At 43.7% G+C, this 13,422-nt stretch overlaps 1 protein-coding gene across 2 annotated transcripts in view; it reads right to left on the bottom strand.

Moving 5' to 3' along the window:
• Positions 1-13,422, bottom strand: part of GRM4 (glutamate metabotropic receptor 4) — a 299,470-nt gene that overhangs the window by 189,220 nt on the left and 96,828 nt on the right. Inside the window, exon 2 of one of the 2 annotated variants that reach the window (XM_081915564.1) lies at positions 2,541-2,571. The exons of the other annotated variant lie outside the window; for it this stretch is intronic. The gene's annotated coding sequence lies outside the window, so the exon portion shown is untranslated. The remainder of the gene's footprint in view (positions 1-2,540; positions 2,572-13,422) is intronic. 2 annotated transcript variants of the gene reach the window in all.

Below are 13,422 nucleotides of genomic sequence, written 5' to 3'. Positions count from 1 at the left end.
GGCGTGTACACCATCATCAGTATCTGGGCTCTCTGCATTTTTTCGAAGTCAGGGAAAATGGGATGAGGGAAGGTGTTCCAGATATGGCTCTGAAACAGCTGATCCCAAAACAATTAATAATTTCATGCTTTATTTTATGCAGACCTTAGGTTCACAAAGAAGATGGGGTTGATTTAATTAGAATTTCTGCCATCAAGCCATTTGGTTTGAGCTTTTAATTAGGGTAGCACAAGAAAAGAAAGAAAGAAAACCCTGTAAGGGCTGCCAGAACAAGGTGATGTTGCTTTTAATTGATGGCTTCTGGCCTTTTTAATCAGGTATTCTTTGGCACAGCACCCCCCCACCCCCCACCTCACAAAAGAAAAACAGATTATTTACAGTCAGGAAGGAAGGGACAGGCAGAAAGCTAGCTTACAGATAGCTGTGCTGTAATTGCTTTCACAAATCTTCCATTTACTGACTAATACATAGGGATTCGGGTCAACTTGGTCTCATAACCCTAAAGAAAAGTCTACATAGACTAGAGATGTTCCTGAAGAAGAGCAAACAGAACACCCACATGCTTTCTTGGTCTACATTGTTTAACCTGCCTAATTCAGTGCTCTAGTTGGCTAAAATCAAAATTCACATACTATCCAGGAAAGGGTTAAACCCCTGCACTCCTTTGCTCAAAGTGGCAGGTTCATGCCATTGCTGTGAATTTATGAGTCTATTAATGAGTTCTGTACACCAGATATTCCAACTCAGAAAAACATACATATGCTCATGTTGCCTCCAAAATCACTTTTTCCCATGACCTTCAATTATTTGTTTTTGTTTTCTTTCTCTGTACACCATCAACCCCCAAATCAAATCTCATTTAGAAATTTCTATCAAGAGGAAGGCTTTATCCAAATAATCAAGGATGCCTGCAATCCTATACCCACTTGCTTGGGAATAAGTCTCACTGAAATCAAAGGAGATTGCTTCTGAGAAGACATGCACGTGTTTGCACTGATTTGAAAACAACAGCATGGTATAAAATCCACCCATAAATGAAAGGAGGACATCTGATGCCAGAAGGAGACCTGGTGCAATAGTGTGGTGAGCTTCTTTTTAAAATAAGACATTTACCATACTTTTTCGTCTAAAAGACGCCCCCATGAATAAGACCCCCTATTTTGGGGGACTCAAATTTAAGAAAATGGGGGGGATGGCAAGCGTTGTTGAGCTTTTCTTAACGGATGATTGCCCAGAGTTGTTGATCTTGGGAGGGGGGTTTACCCGGAGCATCGGCCAACCAACAGCACCCATTGACGCAGCACCCAGTAACATGCACAATAGCCGCTGACAGCCACAGCAGCAACCAATCAAACGTCCATCCTATGCACTATCCATGTATAAGACAACCCCCACTTTTTAGCATGATTTTTAATGGAAAAAACCCATAGTCTTATACATGGAAAAGTACGGTACTTGAGCACATGCAAACTTCAAATAACTCAGTGAAACTGTAGTGGGTTGTTGTTGTTTTTAAAGAGCATCAAGGAGCAATCCTAACCTCAGCCGCACAACCTGGTGGCGTTACAAAATGGCAGCGCCACTGCCACATCCACACAGCAGCCAGAGCAGAAAAGGGGGGCAGGAAGATAGCTGCACTAGCTTGGAGCTGGTGTAGCAACTTGACCTGGATTAGTCCCAAAGTGAACACTCATTGGCAGTGGGACTGGCTTTGGAGCCAATGGATCCCAGGAAGGATAAGCCCCAATGCCTTACTACCCCCTGCAAAGCAAAGTCCTGTTTTGAGGCTTTCTGCCTGCTGCCAGTGGTCGTAATCCAGATCCCACCAATCCCACTTCCGCCCACCTACGCTGGCAGGGCAGATGTGGCATAACATAAATTTGGCTGCCATGATCCAAAAGATCAGAAAAAGAAGCAGGAGCACAAAATGGTCCAGGCATGCCACTGCATCAGTGAGGGAGGCAAAGCACCTACCACTGGGCTCCTTCACAAAAGGAAGCTCTTTGCACCTCTCCTGTGCTCAGAATGGGGTGTGTAATTCTGGAATCCTGTGAAATGTGGGCATGTTTAATGAAGTGTGTTCCATGTAGGAGAAGACAAGCTAGTGCAAATTGGAACTGAGAATAAAAACCAAACAGCCTCTTGTACAATTGTGGATTTTCGAGGGGTCTACATACAAAGTACTAGCAGCTTCTCTGGCACTCATGGACACCAGGTTGGTTGCCCTTAAACAGACTTGAGTGGTGAGGTGTATCTGGAGTGTATCTGGCCCAATGTGGTTTTTTTAGCAGCAAAGGAAGATGAATGATAAGTGTGGAAGAAGAAAACAGGCTGCTGAGCCCGTGTGGCTGCTTCGAAAAGCTAACAAAGGACTGGAGAGTTTTGATGCAAGCTCAGAGGAATTACAAAAGATAAGAGAAGCGAAAGCAAGGGAGGGGAAGGAGAGAGACAGAAGGGGAAAGGGGGAGAGGAAACAAGATTCTCAAATCAGCACTTGTCCTATTTCATAAGCAAAATGTAGATCAATAAATTACACTCACTTTTCAAGATTTAACATGCTGACTCCATAACCTTGTCAAGTGTGATTCATCAGCCAAGGAAGCAGGATGCCAAGCCAGGGAAATGAGCAGGGTTTGAGGAGAAACACATGGGGAGAAGAACAAGGGAGAAAGGAAACCCCTGTTACAAAGATGGCATGCCACCTCTTAGGAAAGAAACCCAGCTTGATCTGTTCTTGAGGGTATCGGTTCCCTTGGAGTCCCTGAAGTACACCTAGGCTGCATAAGCTCCACACATTTAAAGAACATGGCTTCCCCCAAAGAATCCTGGGAGTTGTGGTTTGTTAAGGGTGCTGTGGATTATAGCTCTGCATGAGGTAAACTACAGTTCCTGGGAAATGTGTTTTAAATATACACAGCCGTAGTTGCTTTTTATCTCGTCTTCCTCTTCTTTTACATCTTCTCCCTTTTACTGTCCTCCCACTAAATGGAGGCAATTATCAGCCTTTCTGGGGGCACGAGGAATGATTTCCTTAGCAAATTTCCCAAGAGAAAGTGGAAGAGGAGTACCCACCTGGGAAAATATGGATGTCAGTTCCACTTGGCTCAGGGTGACTGGGCATCTGTAGCTTTCAATGGCATAATTATCTACTACTACTAGGACTACTGCTGTTTCTGCTATTACTGCTGCCACTACTTCATTTATCAGTTCCCTTTCCAGTGAACTATCATACATTTTTTAATATATAAAAAACTCCAAAGCAATAAATCAGAGCAGTTCCCAACAGCGGTGCAAAAGTAGAAAATCCAAAGTTCAGCTCCCAGCCTGCATATTTATATGCACACACACCCGCACGCACACACACAGAGGATTCATGGAAGCAAAAACACACCTACCCCAGTAAAGATCCACAACTCAAAAATTCATTCACAATTGGCTTTTGTGTAATGACCCACAACATGGGTCAGTGTGTATTGCCTTGGATCAACTATTGGTCTCATCTGCTCAATCTGCTCAATCTGCCACAGCCTATCTTCACATGTAGGAGAAGTCCCTAACTCACTGAGGGTTTGAAACCTCTCACCTGGTTTAGCTGACCAGTCAAAACCGTTTCCCAAGGTGTGGCCACTGCTGCATGCTGACAGCTTCTAGGAGCTACTGGTGAGGAGCTACTGGTGGGAACCAAAAGTGGACAAACTACCTCAGAAGGAGCATGATGTGTCTGCCACCAGACGTACTATCCCTCCCATAATACTCCATACACACACAAAAGAAAAACCCTAAGCAATGTCTTGTTAGCCTAAAAGCAATAAGGTCTGGAGCATGGAACCAAGATACTTCCTAGAGAGGCCAAGATACTTCCTAGAGAGGCCAAGTGTTGCCAAAAGTAACTATGAGGGGCCAGGGGGAGGGGCCAGGGGCAGCCCTCCATGCCTCTCTTATCTGGACCACCCCGTCCCCAATCACAGAATCCTTTCCACACCCTCCTTGAGTGTTTTTGCCTGGCTGGAATTCTCCCTCGAACTGTTCCCAAAATGGCTATGCTCTACCTCAATGGTCAGAGGCGGGAATGCTTCGGAATACCGGTTACTGGAAGCCACTGGAGGGGAAAGGGCTCTTGTCCTTGGGTCCTGCTCAAGGGTTTGCCTCAGACATCTGGATGTCTCAGAAAAGGATGCTGGACTAGATGGGCCAATAGCTCTTCTTACGTTCTTCCAATAATACCTCATGTTTACCTGACTGAAGGATGGAGAGGTGTGTTTGCATGGCTGGAATTCAGTCCCTAATGCAAAGGTAAGAGTCTCATCCAGTGCTGTGCCTATTTTTGCACCTAGCCCTGACAACCAGAGTCACATGGCTCCTGAAAGTTTGCTCAAGACTGAGTGTGTCCCTCAAGCTAAAAAAGCACTCCCTACCACTATTCTAGGGGGCAGATGCCTAGGAATATGTGTCAGTCCTACAGGTAAAGGAAAAGGCCACATAGGATTCAATGCATCATAGTTTCATGGATTATAGCCAGGCAAGCATAAATGGAAATGCATCTGGTCTTTTAACAATAGAATTGGAGAAATCAGCTTACTTCGTAAAGAATGCTTGGACTAAGCAAGTTATTTTAACTTTTCAGAGAGGAGATTGTTAACATTGAAAAGAATATTTAAACCTGAAGGAAAACAGATAAACAATGACTTAAATTACAGTTTGGCTCAATTAGACAGTGAGGTTCTATTCAAACAGACTGGAAACTAGCGAATGGAAGAGCTTGGGATCACTTCCTATGTTACAGCTCCCATGTGGCAGTCAGCTGAAAGCACTTCAGGCATGAAGACACTGAGTGCAATTGGGCTGGTTCATCCATTAAAAGGCTTACAAATGTTTCAGGCACCACAGGGAAGCTATTTTTAGCAGCCCCCATAAGGGGTTGAAGTGGTGATCTGATTTGGGGGTATTGGTGTAAATTGTGGGTTGCTGGCACTGGGTTTAATAAGAGAGGCTGTTGGGCAGATTGCAAGAAGCTATTGGATTGTTGGAATGATCATCATGAGTGGAATAGATAGGCACTGGTGAGTTTGTGTTCCACAGGAAATGTAGAAATTAAAGTGGGAGGAGGAGAAGAATTGCGCATCAACAATACAAATAAAAATGACAACAGAGGGGAAATGACACCAGAAATGACAAGGCAAATAATACCCAAAAAATGGGTTGTATTCAACTAAGTCCTGATTAGAGTAGACCTATTAAAATTAATGAACCAAAATTAGTCATGGTGATTAACTTCAGCAGGTTTACTCTGAGTAGGACTAGCACTGAATACCGCCCTAAATAAATTGGGCTAAGATCATTTTGGGCAATACCGTGACTTTGGTTTCAGAGCTTTGTTGCAGAAACAAATACAAATTTAATTCTATGGTGTGTGGTTTTTTTTAAAAAAATAAACTATTAAAACCAATTTAAAGGAATCCTACTATTCACTGTGGGTGTGATTTTACAGTATGTGCCTCAATATGTGGAAATGACATTTTCACCATGCCACTTAATGTTTGTTTCATACTTGTGAGATATTGATATTTTTAGCGTGGCAGCACCTATTCTGTGAAACTCCCCGCCAATTGATATTGGGCAGGTACCCTCATTGTACTGCTTTCAACACCTGCTAATAACTTTTTTGTTTAGGAAAACCTATCCAGATAATTTTAATATGTACATTTGTTTCTAAAATATGTTCATTTTATTTATGTTGTAATCATTTTATTACTTTTACTGTTTTAAAGTCTGTTTTATTGCTATTTTTTATCATTTTATGTAAACCACTTAGATATACTTTCTTGATTAAACAGTATATAAAGGTAAAGGTAAAGGGACCCCTGACCATTAGGTCCAGTCGTGGCCGACTCTGGGGTTGCAGCGCTCATCTCGCTTTATTGGCCGAGGGAGCCGGCGTACAGCTTCTGGGTCATGTGGCCAGCATGACTAAGCCGCTTCTGGCAAACCAGAGCAGCACACAGTAATGCCATTTACCTTCCCGCCGGAGCGGTACCTATTTATTTACTTGCACTTTGACGTGCTTTCGAACTGCTAGGTTGGCAGGAGCAGGGACCGAGCAACGGGAGCTCACCCCATCGCGGGGATTCGAACCGCCGACCTTCTGATTGGCAAGTCCTAGGCTCTGTGGTTTAACCCACAGTGCCACCCGCGTCCCTTAAAACAGTATATAAATCTTAAAACAGTATATAAAACTTGCTAAATAAAAATAAATACATACATTTTGGTTTCTCTGCTATAGGTTGGGGAAATAATGCAACTAGCAGTAGCTGGAGCCTGTGCATTCCTAAGCATAATGAAAAATTTTCTACCAATGCATTCAACCAGAAAGAATGGATTTTAAAAAAACACCTTTAGTTATAAGGAGGATGTGATAAGGATAATGGGATAATTATGATCATGAGCCAATTTTATTTGATTAAATCAGAGGGTTCTTGGGAACCACAACTGTAACTTAAGGTGTTTGCTATTTCAGTTGCACCTTTTATGAAAAAGAGTTAGGAACATACCTGAAACAAGGGACCTACTGTTTATTTATTGCATGTAAATAGATACAAAACAGGTTTGATATTATTCAGTCTTGTTGTTACATGACATAATCCACCTACCCAAAAATGCAACCACTTATGCATGAGCAACGACAATTATTTAAGGAAGGGCAAAGATGATAACAAATCCCTGCATCTCCCGTCCCAGTGAGACAACGCATTCCTTTAGGAACGATCACCAATACATTTTGCTGCCCTGTGTCATGGGTCAGTCCAAGCCCAGGTTTGCATGCCAAGAGGTTGAGTGAAAGGATATACAAGGAAAACTACATCTTTTCTGCACAGTTTATTGCAGATATTGATCCAATTCTCTTAAACGTGCGCTGGAGGCCACTGATTTGTGTTGTTGTTTTCTTGCCTTCGATAAGGATTTGAGAGTCTGAACCTCAGCTGGTACAAAGCCATCGACTTCAATAGAGCTACTTCATTTAGCCACCTGGGGGCCTGAAAGTCATGGAATTATATGGGAGCTATTAACAAAATAAAATGGCAAACAATTATAGCTGTCACAGGACGATCTCACCAGCCGCCAGCATACCTGCAGCAGGGCACCCAGCCATCTGCTGGCCCCAGCTTATGCTGATGGCTTCTAATGCAAAAGTGCATTTCAGCAATTGCCTTACAATGATTTAAAAAGGAGAGAAGAAAAGTGGAGAACAAATGTAAACTACTATGTGAAGCAGGCGGAGGTGGTGATTGTCCACCAGGTGTTAGCATCACATTTGTATTCCCAATTGAGAGAGAGCTCAGAATCCATACAAGATCTGGAGGGTCAGATTTCAAGAAGGTCAGCACCCAATTAAAAACCAAAATAGATGCTCAATTCTCAAAGTGCTGAGCATCCATTGTATCATCCCAGGGCAAGGTCCCAGAAGATAGCAGCTGGGTAATGAAGCCAAAGAGGAGCTTTCCTTGAGAATCCTACTCTGGAAGGAAAACCAGGTGCCTTCCTTTATGCCTTGCTGGAGAAACTGGACATGGAGGAAGGGTTTGATTTATTTCATGGGCACAAACCACCCCATGGTCTGAGGTGCAAGGTCAGCCAAGCCATTTGCTGTGGCAATGGTCCAGTGCCATTTATATAAGTGACAGAGGCATGTCATCACATTAGTCAGTCAGTGGGTCTGTCGAGTGTCAGGGTCAGGCTTGAGGAGTTGGAATCTGGAGCAACAGAAGTACTTTCTACTTATACATATCTGTACCTGTATCTGCAAAGCCTACAAACTGTATGTATATATGGAACTGTATTACTGAAGCAGCAGTAAACTATTTTAGACCTTAAGCTGCCTCTGTGTGGTGACTGGAACTGGGGGTAACTTCCAGTTTATAGGTATCTCACCTAAGATTCCCAATATGCCCTTCTTTCTCCAAAACACCAGAGAAGTGCACCACTGATGGATGTCATGGTGTACATGACCTTGTGGGAGAATGGTGTATGTGCCCAGGGTATAAATATCCATGTTCATCACAGAACAAAGGCCAAGGAAGGGAGTTGGAGAAGGGATTGACAAATGTATCTAAAGGCTAGGGTGTGATTCCTTAAGCCTCAATTTCCCTTTCATATGCTTTCACCCTGAATTACTGAGAGAGCAGGGAGAGCCATAAGGATGAAGAAAGAATGACTGTCACAGCCAGGAGAATTGATTCTCAAACTTTTTTTGCTGGAAGCCAAATGAAGTGAGACAATCGACTCACAGAAGTGAGACAATCGACTCCACATGAAGCATTGATCATGGAAATAAGACAAGGACTTCTACCACTGCCCTTCTTCATTCTCCTTCATGTTTTTTGTCCTCTGTGGGTACCCATCAACCCTCCTGATCAGTTTGCCTTCTGAGTTGCCCTGTCAATTTTCCCTTCAGTTTACCATGCACCAGTGCTTCACTGCTAGTCTGTGAAGGCCTCATTTTGACGTGGTCTGATCTATAATTAAGAGCTAAGGTAATTGGAAACTGAAGCCAGCCTATTATTCCTTTGCCAATAACTCTGAAAACACTCTGGGGTTCTTCCTTTCTTAGAAAAAAGCTTTGAGTTTTTCTCATCTGATTGCTTCTCACATCTACCCCTCCTGTTCCATAAAGCCCTCAGTTAATTTTGGACTTTGAAAATGTCCTACCTAGATACTATAGCTAGTCAGTCTATAAGAGTGCATGGCTACCATCATCACACAACAGAACACAGCCTCCAGTGTGGATCACAGCAGCTTGGGCAGGTCCTTTAAAAAAAAAAATAAGAGAAATGTTCCAACTTTCATGTTTGAAGATCAAGTGCACAATGTAAGAGCCAAGTAAAGCCATATGAAATATAGCCCCATTTAAACAAGTGAATGATAAAAGAATAAAAAAGTTATGACATTTCCATTGCAATGCACCAAAGCAAAAGTGCTATGACAGAAGCCAGCCAGTTAAAAGAATTGCTCTGAGCAAAGAGATACATTTCTGGTGCATCAAACCAACCCATCTTTCAGGAGCATGCCAAACAAGAATTCCTATTAGAAGGGCAATGGGCCCATTAACCTCCTCAGCAGTACCTTTTATAATCCTTTTATAGCCCAAGCTAAAAACTCTATCTGAAGCTGTGCATGTTAAGGTTTTCAGGATGTTCTCTGAACATCTATAGGGATCAAGCAGGAAAGGTCCCCAAACCCCCAAGGTGTGTTTCCTATCCTGGGGGCTAGTATACCCTCCCAAATCTAAATTATCTTCACAGTTAAATATAGAGTGCTATAACATTAATAATGAAATCTAAGTCTCCTAATGTGTTTTCTTCTAGGACTTCTTGCTACTCTGGTGGTGGAGGTGGAATAGGGAAAGGAGGGAGATTTTTTCCCACCCTTCAATGAGTGGCACTTTGTTCCAGTTGCAAGGCAAGCACTGATCGCATGTAGAAATACAGTTGTTGCAATGTTAATGTCAGCCAGTGCTCCTGGTATTGAGCTCCTAACTGCAGGAGTAGACTAAATACAGAGGGGCAGGGAAAGAAACCTGACTCCCGTCCTCCTTTCCACTGCCAGAGTACAGGTGGGGAAACTTTGACCTTCCAGGTGTTATTGGACCCCAACTTTCATCAGTCCCAGCCACCATCGCCAGAGGGCAGAGATGGTGGGAGTTGTCCATCAAGAGGGTCACAAGTTTCCCCATCCTATGGTGGAGGAATAAAGGAAGAGGAGGGCATCTGAAGGGAGGTCGAGTAGGTGTATGGGAGGGGTGGGGTTGAGGCACACCAGTGGCCTGGAAGACTGGAGCCTCTTTCACTCCCTGCGGGCTTGGAATAAACTGAGCTATTTTCCAAGATCAAGAAAAAATGCTCAGTTTTCTAAGCTCAATTCCAAGCCTGAATAGGAAGTTCACTCCATTATTTCTCCCTGCTGCACTGAACATGAGAAGGAGGGGTTAACTGCATAGCTATGGCTCTCCAATTTCAGTTCTGCACTTTCTCACTGTAGATTTCAGCACCAATTCGCAATGCTTTCCCCATTAGTCTGCTCAAAACCCTACCCCCTGCCCATGACTTCCAGTGATACATTAACCATCTAAAAGCCAAAGTATTCTGTGGCACCTAGTTTATTGCGACACAAGCTTTGACAGGCCACAACATCTGTCATCAGCTTTGCAGAAGCTGTCAAAAAGGTTAGGCAGTGTACATGCCCCCCATATGCCAAGGCACTAGGTCAGCTAAACCCAAGTAAACAGAGTAAGAATTCGAGGCAACAGGAATACAGCAAACACATTTTGGTTTCTAGATGCGAGTACAGCACACAGAGGCTGGTGTAAAATATTTAGCATCAAAGCTCTGAAGCTGTAACTATTGTATTGGGGTGTAGCCCCCTCCCCACACCTCAGGAAGCCTCCATCCGGGGAGGGTGGGCGGTGTTCTGTAGCAGTAGGACACCTGGGATGCCCAGGCAGGTGTAGAGCATGTGATCTGCATTCTGAGCAGTGTATCCATCTGCTTTGTTTCTCAGCTAATCAAGGCTTCATTCTTCTTTGTCTGATTATCCTCCACAGGATCTCAAGTGGAATAGAAGACATGGAAGGTTTCTTGCGGGTGGGCAGGCAAGTGGGGACTCTCTTTTTTTCCAAAGGCACACAGCTGATTTTGTTTGTCAGAAGGAAGAGAGGAAAACAAAAGTCGGCAAAAAGTTGCAAGGAAGCTGTTTGGAAGTAAGAAAGTCTGATCTTCGGAGAGTGGCTCTTGGGAGAAATGCAGCTGTAATTTGTTTTAATAATCCCAGCAAACAGGCAGGAAATTAACAAGTGAGAACAGAGTTAGAGATTCATCAAAGTTTTCCCTTTACAATTGCCACCTTCCCATCTTAATGAAGGTTATTTATTCGCTAAGTGATAAAATGCGGAATCAAATTAAGTGATTTTTGTCTGCCCCACACCACTTAGTAAGGCCATGTGTTGTGGATGGATTATCTCCTTACACAATTCCAGGATTCTGGGGGACCTTGATCCTCTGACGCGGTGGGAGGAACTCAATGTGCTCTTGACATTTATATTCATTTCAAAATGAGTCCAAGCTGCAATTCATTAAAAGCACAAGACTACAGAGCTTTGTAATGAATACTCCAGTTATTTAGTGGAAGATAGGCTGCATTGACATTTGCAGGGGTGCCAGTAAAACCCACTGGAGTTTTGGATTTCCCATTATGTGCACAGGCCACAACAGGTGTGAAAATAGCAGCCTCCAGCTATAAAACCCAGCCTACCTACAGAGACTCTTAAGCAGGGATGTGACCATGTTAGACTCCAACTGCTAGCAGCCCCAGTCAGCACAACCAAGGTTCAGGAATAATAGCAGTAATAATAATGAGATTTGTAGTCCTGCAATAACTGAAGAGCCACAGTTTACACATCTTGCTTCTAAAGACTATGTAATGCTTTTATGATTCTGCAGCCCTCTGGCCAAAGAATCCCTTATGATTCCCATGGTGGGGCTGGGACTAATGGAAACTGGAATACAACATCCTCTGGGAAGCACCATATTGCCTATCCCTGCTGCAGAATACAGAGACAAAGAGCTGGTTAAAAAATGTACTCATAGTTATTTGGTTTTTGTGTCAAGGGTGTTTCCCAGCCAAAGGAATTAACACGACAGAGAGTTAACTCTTTGTTGTGAAAGATAAAACTGACAGTCACTGGCAATACCTAAGCATAGCATACCAATCTAGTGTCTAGGCAGTTATTCCCATGCCTACGTCTTATGGAGCAGCTGCAGCAACGGGGGAACCACCAGTTTTTGTACCTGCCCCCAATGGACTGCACACACGCCAGAGACTATGCCTGCATGGAAGTTGCTTCTGCTCTTCCTGCTTAAATTCTCTCTTGTTTCTGGGAAACAGAGGCGCAGGAGAGGGTGGGGAAGCAGTCAGTCATTCACTTGCGAGGCCTACCTCTTCCTCTAGCTTTGAAGCTTCCCCTGCCTCCGATTCTTGCCTCTTGGCTGGTCCAAGCTTTCACAAGCCACTGTCCCACTCTTCTGAGTCAGACTCCAACCTCCCCCCTTCCCCCAGTGCATACTCATCAGCACCCTGCCAGTTCCTGACATTTTACTGGCAGTACTAGTTGAGCAGATTTATACTGGGAAATGTACCCCAGTGGATCTTGAGTCCTCTCTTGTTTGTGTAAGAACCTGATGACACTCTGAGTCATCAAGAACTGTTTCCCATACCAATATATTGTTGTTGATCTGTTTACAATAGTGGCACAAAAGCAAATGTTTGGCTCCATTGTACCACATAGGAATATATTAAGCATGGTCATGGGAGGTGGGCAAACATCCCTCACTCTGCACGGAGTAATCTAACTATGTGGTTTACACATACACCACACACTCATGCAGACACAGCTTCACCCTTCTGACCTGCACAGAACTTCTTGAAGGTTCCATATATAGGAGGAATGCCAAGCAAGAGGCCCCTTGGTAAAGAGTCAATATGTACAGGAGACTCACATGACATTAAAACAGCAGCAGCTAACCTTTTATAGCCAGAGAACTGCATTCAGTTGTAGCCAGACCTCTCAGGGCCACATGTCAGCAGTGGATGTGTTATAGTCTCTTTCACTCACAGCATCCATCGCTTCTCGGCCTTTTGGCTAAGATCAAGTGTAGTATCACTCACAGCATCCCTTCTCAGGTGCCCTGTGCATATCATCTGAGTATATCAGCTGTTCCCCTCCCAACTCAGCAGCTGATCACTTTGATGTATGGAGAGGAGATGATTCTTATTCATGTAAGGGCACTGGGCTGAGTGAAGAAATGTTAACCTCTCTACCTACCTCACCACTGCCTCTGCTTAACTTTCCTTTTTTTTCCCCCTACCACCGCCCAAATCATGGTCGAGAAAAAAATTGCTTGGGGTCTTGATTTGGGCCCTGCTTCTGAAGTTAGCAAACCCTGCATGGGAGGATTTGCAGCAGGGAGGAGTCCCTTGGCATATTTTGGCTTCCTAATCCCTAACCCACCCATGGCAGGCCTGAAATGAAACATATGAATAATCCATATAGAAATATGCACACCCTAAAGAGGAAAAGTGACTGGTTAAAGTGACTAAGAACTGGATTACACTATCTGCTGAATGCGATGGTTGTGACAGTACATTCTGAAGAGAGACACAGTGAGCATCTTGCTAATATGGCAAGTTAGGATCACAGGCAGGATTATGAAGACCTAGTCCTCTTGAGGACTAGACACTTAACCCAGATGCTGCCCTCTGTTGCCTTTTAGCTTATGTGCTGGATAAAACCTTTCTGCAAAACATTCCCTACGTGCATGTATTCCTATGAATGCAGACACTAGGCAAATGCCTCCATTAACTGAATTATTTATT

The sequence above is a fragment of the Podarcis melisellensis genome, assembly GCF_964234715.1.
Source record: "Podarcis melisellensis genome assembly, chromosome: 6".
Taxonomy (NCBI): domain Eukaryota; kingdom Metazoa; phylum Chordata; class Lepidosauria; order Squamata; family Lacertidae; genus Podarcis; species Podarcis melisellensis.
The sequence above is the reverse complement of the archived record's forward strand: the minus strand, read 5'-3'. Positions and strand labels throughout refer to the sequence as shown.